Raw genomic sequence first — 9,181 nt, 5'->3', positions numbered from 1 at the left:
CAGTTTTGTTCGAGCGCAAATTCTGATGCCAGTAGGCCTGGTAAATTCCTGCACGCATTTGGGCTACTGGATATATCAGTGTTGTAGAAGGTCGAGTCACTGAATCGACTGTACTCGAGCCAAAAATTAGGAAAGACTCGGAAGTTATTCGAAGTCATTCAAACGGTGTCATCCGCAACTAACCACCTGTGAGACTCAACTCGGCGATTAACTATAAACTTAAATCGGACTTAACTTAAATAACGACCGACTTGCGACTCGGGTTTCAGATACTTCCGCCCAACACGGGCAATGCTATCACTAACGTACCGGAGGGGGTAGATTGTGGACCGTTTTACAGAAATCAAATATAAAGGGACCCCTTCTTTCAGTCTCACACATAGCAATTTTTCGTATATTTTAAACGATTTTTAGACCTTAAAATCCACATTTTCCGCCCGGCCGCTAACTGTTGCGGTTTAACTTGGCAAGAATATTAGTTAGGTTCACATACCACAGAGAGTTAGATGAGTCCGAATTTGACTTTAATGTTCTTTCAACAAAAATCCCTAGAAACCGCGTCAAATTGTTTTAAAAATTTTGTCTCCGGGCTGCTCTCTAGCGCCATTAGTCCGTACGCGAACCAAAAATCCAGTATATACACAATTAAACACGGTTTTGAATTCAGCTTGTTTCCAACATTCATATGCCTGTCCCCGTACCCCCTACACGTAGACAGGAAAGACTCCCCGTTTTTTGGAAACTGTTTCCCATACAAGAAAATTTCAATCCGAAAAAGGATTACTAGGACTGGATAAAAACTTTTTACAAGAAGAGACCAACGCTCGTATATATGGACACGAAAAGCAAAACGAAACAGTAGTCTACCTTACTTCATACAGTAACTTACCTTACCTAGTATGCTGTACGGTGACCGTACATTTGAACCCACTTACATTTGAACCCATGCGTATATCCGCGGGTTCAATCTATATGCGGTTGCTAAAACCCATGGGTTAGGGTTAGTATGGGTTTAAATATCCGTAAAACAAAAAAAAATTCATAAGTGCGATAGTATGCAGGTGCAATTGTCATGGGTTCAAATGTACGTGGGTTCAAACGTAATGGAACCATGCTGTACAGCTTGGTCAAAACTTTCCGACCTCAGCGTAGCACGAGAGAGGTCGTCGAAACGCTACTAATAATTTTGATTTATTTTGAAGAGGTCATCACACAAAATTTTGGAGTGAAAATTGAATCTTATAGAGCCCACATAAGGTTTCGGAATAAATAAAAATAGTGAAAATACAATTTTCGAACATTGAAAATGTCAAGGCAATCGGTCCAGTTAATGAACCCAGCACGCTAGTCACAACAATTTTGGTTATGGATCTTATGACATATATGACACAAAAGTTATATTTTTCAGTCGGTTCTGTCACAAACAGAACATTGAGAGTAACCAGTAAAGCTAACCGGTTCGCTGATCTCATGAAATTCCGCGAGACGGTTCTATAGAACCGGTGCAAACCGGATGAATCCCACTACTGGGTATACCCTATCCGCCGGCCTTACATGCTGCATTTGGCCCGCGGGATGCACAACACTGGCATACACCAAGAATTAGCGCGGGCATATGGAAGTGCGATGCCCGCTACGACCGTATAGGTTATGTGGCCTAACGCTTGTCTGTGAATGATTCGCCTTAGAAACTTTCCTCAGGATTAATATCAAGATTCCATCTCTACCATATAGATACTTTCCTTACATTAAAGTTAACGCTCGCAACTTTAAAGTGAACAAACTTTACAAAAAACTGATTCATATTTTTCCGAGTGCCGGGCAAAAAACTTGAACGGCCAACGAGTTATACTTATATCCGGGAGAATGGAATTCCTACTATGACCATATTAAACTCAGGACTCCTAGTAATACAGCGCACTTGACATTCCGACCGGTAGACAGACAGACCAAACCAAAACAAAAATAAATGTCAAGAGCAATCGAATACGGCACTCAGTGACGCGTAAAGACATTATTGCTAGAATATGTGCCAAGGATACTATTATGGTGTTTCGGTAACGGTATTTGTGATACATGTGTCACGGGCCATAGTTGTAACGTCCGAATTTGGAATTTGTATTATAACACTCCAACCACCATTCGACAAGATAAGTTTATTTCGACTTCATAATCAGCATAAAAGGCGATTTAATGATTGATAAAAACGAATAAATAAAAACTGATTATGAAATCAGGAGAGCAAACAAAACCTTGGATGAGATTTAAAACGTACAGAATATAAGATAGAAGGTTTTGCCAAGAAGAAGTGGTACGTGTTCACTCACCTAAAATTATTGAATTATTGAATCAATTCACACACACACACAACCACAGGGCCATAATAGGGTTACACTACACGTGCGAAAAAAAAATCGCTCTCATGTCGTCGAGAAAGGCTGAACGTCGACTGCTTTTGAGTTGTGTTTGCTGTTTTGAGTGAAGAGTTGCCGTATCAAAAAATGGCCAATCCGCAATCTTGAGTCTTCTAACTTATCTACTACATACAGTATCAAAACCTAAACTGGAAATATTTTCGCTCAAAGTATGGTCATGAGTCATCAGCTAAGGTGGAAAAAGGGAGCTGCCGTAGTATTTGTACCAAGATGGCGCATAACCTGCTAACCCTAACCTGGTACACACACTATGATCAGGTTGTGCTCCATCTTGGTACGAATACTACGGGAGCACCGGAAAAAGTTCTGATCTGACATATTGAGGTTTTTTTTATGCAAACTCACTCAAAGAAGTGTCCTGAGCCTGAGAACTCAACCAAACTGACAGAATAAGCGAATAGTTATAAGTAGAATATATAGATATTTTTTGCTCAAAGCATGGTCCCGACCACTCAACTCAAAGTGGGAATAGTACTGATAGAAGCGACTGCTAACACACTAAGATCCATGCAGAGTTATTTTTTCGAAACAGGAAAATTTTAATTTATTACACCACAAACTTCAGCATACTTGGAATAGTTGCGTCACAATTCTATTTACTTTGTCTATTATTAGTCACAAGTATTTGAATGTTACGTCATAAATTATTTGAAGTCTGAAATTAATCTTTAGTTTCATCACACAGAGTGTTTACTGCCAGCGAAATTAAGCACTTTGCGAACCGAACGGCTGAATGAACTGAAATTCGCGGGTCCCAGGGGTCGCCGAATGTTTTGGGGATATTCAAAACTAGATGCTGCTTTGCAGTTCATTTTTTCAGCCTATAATTAACAACACAGAAATATGAAATAATACCAAAGCAGGATGGTTGCGATTAAAAACTGATCGGAAATAGAATTCTCCCAGAATGAAAAACTTCCCCGTACCAACGTTTTTAGCTTATTCTTATGAACGCGAAATCGTATTGTCGCTGGGGCTGGGAATGGTTAACCGATTTTAGATGGTTAGCGGTTAGGGTATATTTTGACCGTTAACTGACAACTCCCGGTATCTATACCCTTTATACTGTAAAAATTTTTCAAAAATGATCACGTCAAACGTCACGATCGGTTAACCGGTCACTTTTACCCGGTTAACGGTTAAAGTCTTTTCTCTGAAATTCCCAGCCCTAATTGTCGCACATGAATGAATTTCATAAAATCGAATCAAGAATTTGCCTCGGTCTTGATATGCGTAAAACATAAAACGACACGATGTTAAACCAAGGATTATGAGTGAGCTAACCATACACGGTTTAGCCGGGACAGCCTTATTTTGACAAGCTATCCCGTTCGGTAGACCTAAATATCCCGGTCATACAGTATGGCAGTCATAAACATTCTGTCTATTTAATATCAATACAATTTATTCGTTACTGGAGGCAGTCCATTTATCACTGTTTTGCGACTTCACTAGAGTTCAGAGAGAGAGTGAGAGAACAACTGTATTGTTATGTCATAATTATTATATGTTTAATACGTCGATTTAACATCTAACGTTAGCTGTACTGCCGTTAAATTATCCAAAATGACGAAAAGAAAGAGCGCGTTTTCCAATGATTTGAATATTACTAATATTCATATGAGTTGAATATTACTACCAAGTCTCGGTATCGAATGTAATTCGCCCTGTCCCGTTTTTTGTTTCATGTATATAGTTAATCCTAATTATATGAAATTCGCAAGACAAAATGCAGCAGCTAGTTTCTTATTGGTGCAGGCATAGATTAAATATCTGCGACCCGTGCTCTTTTATTCCACGATAAATATAGATTCGCCCTCCCCGCTACAATACGTAACAAGCGCACAATGTTTGTTATTTGCATGATTTGTTACTTCGCTATCAGTCAGCAAACAATTGACAACAAGTACTGCCTTGTCATCTTAATTTGCGTGCAAAAGGCATTTAATATCGCTTTGGAAAGGGAGCCATAACAGTTAGTTTAGTTCAGAAGAACAAGATGGACTGTATTTCCTGAGAGATGATTCACAATCATTGGTGGGAATCAGGGGTTTCTAGCAAACACGTTTTTAAAAATGTAGTGATGTCAGCAAACCCATTCTTGTTTTACTTCGGCATGGTTTTCGGAAATGGGGGATACAGAAGTGAATCCATTCTTGAAATATATAGATATCAGTAAACCCGTTGTTGAAATGACATGACAGCAGCGAACCCGTTATTGGAGTATTGCGATAGTAAGGAACCCGTTCTTAAATTATTGTGATAGCAGCGATCCCGTCCCTGAAATGACGTGTTACCAGCGAACCCGTCCCTGAAATCCCGCGATGTTAGCGAACCCGTTCTTGAAAATCTGTGGTATCAGCGAACCCGCTCTTGAAATGTCGCGATATTAGCGATTCCGTGCCTGAAATATTGTGATATCAGCGAACCCGTTCTTGAATTCAGTGAACCCGTTCTTGAAAAATCGTGGTATCAGCGAACCCGCTCTTGAAATGTCGCGATATTAGCGATTCCGTTCCTGAAGTATTGTGATATTAGCGAACCTGTTATTGAAATTCTCTGATATAAGCGAACCCGTTCTTGAAAACGTCCTGATATCAGCGAACCCGATTTTCGTTTCACATCGCATGGTTTTCGGAACTGGGAACCTGTTGGAACTGATGTTCGAAACAGAGAGAACCCGTTCTTGATTACCCACTAAGCAAAATAAGCACAAGCTTAGGACATCCAACGGGAAAATAAATTTTCACAGCCGAGAAATTTTCAATGGTGCCTCAGCATTCAATGAATTCATTTCCATGTAAAGCGATAGTTTTAATATTTTCTATATTAATTGTTTTTTTACTTCCCCATGCACTCATGAGTGACTAGCCCTTTTTGGACCGATTTAATTGTTACGAATATACAATAATCTGATGTTTTTAAATACGTTTGTATAAATTGTAATTAGACTAGATAAGACTCCCAAGTGAAACATAAAATGAATCCATCTCCAAGCCATTTCGTTCAGTCTTCCAAAGTTGTGCTAAAGCTGACACAGATGAAAGACAAACAATTTCTCTGTGATTTTGATGTCGAAGCGGGTGCCAAGTCTTTCCCCGTTCATCGCAATGTCTTGGCTGCTTGTTCTGGATATTTTGAATCCATGTTTTCAAGCAATTTGAAGAAAACCGAGCAAGGTTTCGTTGAAATGCATGGTATCGATTCTGACGCGTTAGAGAAATGTATTGAGTTTATGTACATCGGCGAACCGAGGGTCACACAGGAGAATGTGCAGGCTATACTTCATGCCTCGCATTATATACAACAACACGATTTGCTGGATGTTTGTTATCAATTCCTACAGACTAATCTATCAGCTGATACTTGTCTTACTTTCATGAATTTGGCTAAAACTTATGGCATTGAACTAGTCAGAAACCAGGCACTGACCCACGTCAAAGAAAATCTGGCAACTGTGATTTTAACGCCACAGTTTTGTTCCGTAACACTGGTCGATCTCGTTGAAGTGTTGCAAGGAACCACTTTTACGCACAATGTAAAGTGGAAAGCTATTGTCACATGGATGAATGAAAATTCGGACGTCGATAATGAAGATCTCCCCAATCTCATAACCTCAGCGAATGTATTCAATTTCCCTTTCCAATTTTTACTTTTCAAAGTTTGGCCCGAACGATTTGTTCAAGAAAACTTAGAAGCGCAGAACATGCTGCTTCGGAGCTTTTTTGGCAACACAGAAAATTTCAATTCCAATTTAAACGAAGAAAACTGCTTTATCCTCCGTAATTTAGCAAAATCGAAGCAAATTTCAGAAGAAAAAGTCTTCACGGAAATCATTGACCAATTTCTGATGAAGAATTTCAACGACGTCGCCACAAGGGAAGAATTCTTAGATGTATCACAAGATGACTTTGCCAGATTTATAAGTTCACCGACAACCGCTGCTTCTGAAAAGGACAAATTCTACGCTATCCTGAAGTGGGCTAAACATGATGAAAAGGCGAGAAAGGAAATATTTCCCAAACTTTTTAAATTGATTGATTTGAAACACATTCCACGCGGTTTAATTCGTGAAGTTCTACAGTTGGAGCCGCTTGTAATAGAGTCAGCAATTTGTAAAGATTTGCTGCTGAATTACTTTATCAACCAAGACGATGCGTCGAACGAGTTCAGGCTGCCTTCTTATCCGTGCATTCTTACCTTGAATGGGGAAACCGGTAATATAGAAGCGCACAGGCCCCAAACAAATGCTTCTACAACAATAAACAAAATCCGAAAAAATACGAACTTGAAATGTTTTGGAAATGATATTTTTGTGTCGTTCGGAGGTATTTCATATCTCCTGCGTCCAGATGGAAATTGGAAAAAAGTAATTGAATAATCAGACGTTCCCAACAACTTAACAAAGTTTCGAAACCAAATATACATACACGGGAAGGGCTTTTATGTCATTTCAGCAAAAACGTGGTCAGCTGTTGCACCTACGGAGCATCACTTCTACAATGTGTACAACGTTATTGCGGATGAGAGATACATTTACATAACCGGTCGGCCCTCCTCAGGTATCGGCAAAGTGAGTTTTTCAATTTACGAGCCAGATACGCAAGAGTGGGATCATTTTACAGCATCTGACGTCGGAATTGATGATGGGAATTATCCAATCGTTGCTTATCGTGGCGTTTTCATACTAGGCTGCGGCTCTAATCGAAAAGGAGTCGTTCGTTTCGATCACCGATATAGAAGAAGTGAGAAGATCGCAGATATGTCCCGATCTAGATTCAATTTCGCAGCTTGCGTTGTTGAGGGGAAACTTTACGCCGTCGGCGGGGATTTAGGACCGCAAAATGGTAGGCAGGCTAAACCCCTTACGGATACTATAGAACTGTACGACGATCGAAAAAATAGATGGAAAATTGTTCGGAGCATTACTCCGTCTACTAGAGGTCATCAAGCCAGCGCGTATCATCCAATGCAAAGTGCCTGAGGAGCAAGTCATGCTGCATATTTTTCGGAGGAGTTTTGTTTTGACTGAGCAGAGGTTGCCTCTAATTTATGGAACACTCATAATCACGTTGAGGAGAATTGTATAATTTTGAGAAATAACGTCATACTGTTGTATCCTCAATATTTTTTTACATGTAGGTAAATAAAAATTGCAGTCGAAAACAAAAATCTAATGCAAATTGATTATTACGAAGAATTTTTTACCACAAACGATTACGACACATCCTTTTTTAAATTTCTTACCTCATCAAGACATAAAGTGTATGTCAGTGGTTCTTAAACTTCCAGGATACGTGGCCCATTTCAAAAAGGTTCAACACTTGGGCTCTCTTCTCTTTTGTTTACCGACATATGCCGCCTACCCATGAGTAGTCTGCGATAAAGGGATGAAAACCTTCAACTCCAACGTAAGTCTTTTTTGATCCAGATGTAAATTTCAAGCCCTGATATCCGAAAGTGCGGTTTTAAATTCAGTAATAGAACTTAAATACACCACACTGCGACCCCACAACTTTGTTGTAACGAATGGAACATTTTTTATTTTAGTATTGTAATCGCTTTAATTGTAGTTTTTGATCTACATTTTTCAGCATCATATTCTCGCGTGCTTTCTGCACATATATCAAATTTTTTAATTCTCACACGCATGTATTCCATTTAATTTTCTTATGTGCCTTTTGCAAATTTATCATGTTTTTATTTTCCAATTCTTTCATTTATGCATTTTGATTTGCGCCCAAAAATACGCCCTTGGTTCTGTTACTTTGTAGTAATCATGTAGTAATACTAATATACATTGCTTTCAATAAATTTGATATGAATCACGTAATCCGGAAGGTGTGCAACCTTTAATACAAGAGGGTCACATAGAAAAAACTGGGTGCAACCACGGGTCGCATAGGCTTTCTAGTATAGTTGTAGGCACAAAATTTTAGGTTATTGATTTTATGGCATTGTAAAGTCACATGCATAGATAATAAATTGGACTCAGGTATATATAGGCTTCGCAACGCAAAAAAAAAATTGAATTACTCACACGTACCAAATTAAATGAAATAAAAAAACTTTTTCGCGGGTCGCACATTGTTCAAAATTAGCACTTCACCGCGGGTCGCACAATTTTTTCTTGTGGCCGCATTTGGCCCGCGTGCGGCAGGTTGCACAACGTTGAATGAATAAACTTGCTTTTTATTTTTTATGTAAATTCTAACGTAAATGGTAACTTGGCAGATAGTTAAGTTTCGCAAAAACGTTCGCGGCCGGCAGTGAAGTTCTGGCTCGTTGTGGACTCATTCAAATGCTCTGCGGACTCTTTTGAGACCGCGGACTCGGGTTGGGAGACACTGAGCTAGTGTAACGAATGTCACAATGATTATTGGAACTGATGTAGCCAACGATTCGGTATTTTCATCAATATTTTCAACGGAAATTTATATCAATAAAAACTATTTCAGCAGCAAAACTATTTCCATTACTAAATTCCAGCAGACACAAGTGGGCCGGATCCGGTACGCTGGCCATAATATATCCATCCCTGCCATAAGCTATAGTTTATATTATATAAACATAGCAAAATATCCCAGTATAGAAGTTAAGACGCGACTAGGTCAGTTCAACCACTCTACTGTCAGTATTTCTTTGTTCCGATTGTAAACCGCTTGTCTAGGGAAACAGCTATAACAAAGCATAGTTCGCTTTAGAATTGAGCCGTCTCTTATATTTTTTTCTTATCTGGAGGTTTG

This window comes from Styela clava, chromosome 11 (assembly GCF_964204865.1).
Source record: "Styela clava chromosome 11, kaStyClav1.hap1.2, whole genome shotgun sequence".
Classification (NCBI taxonomy): Eukaryota; Metazoa; Chordata; class Ascidiacea; order Stolidobranchia; family Styelidae; genus Styela; species Styela clava.
This window is presented reverse-complemented; position numbering follows the sequence as displayed.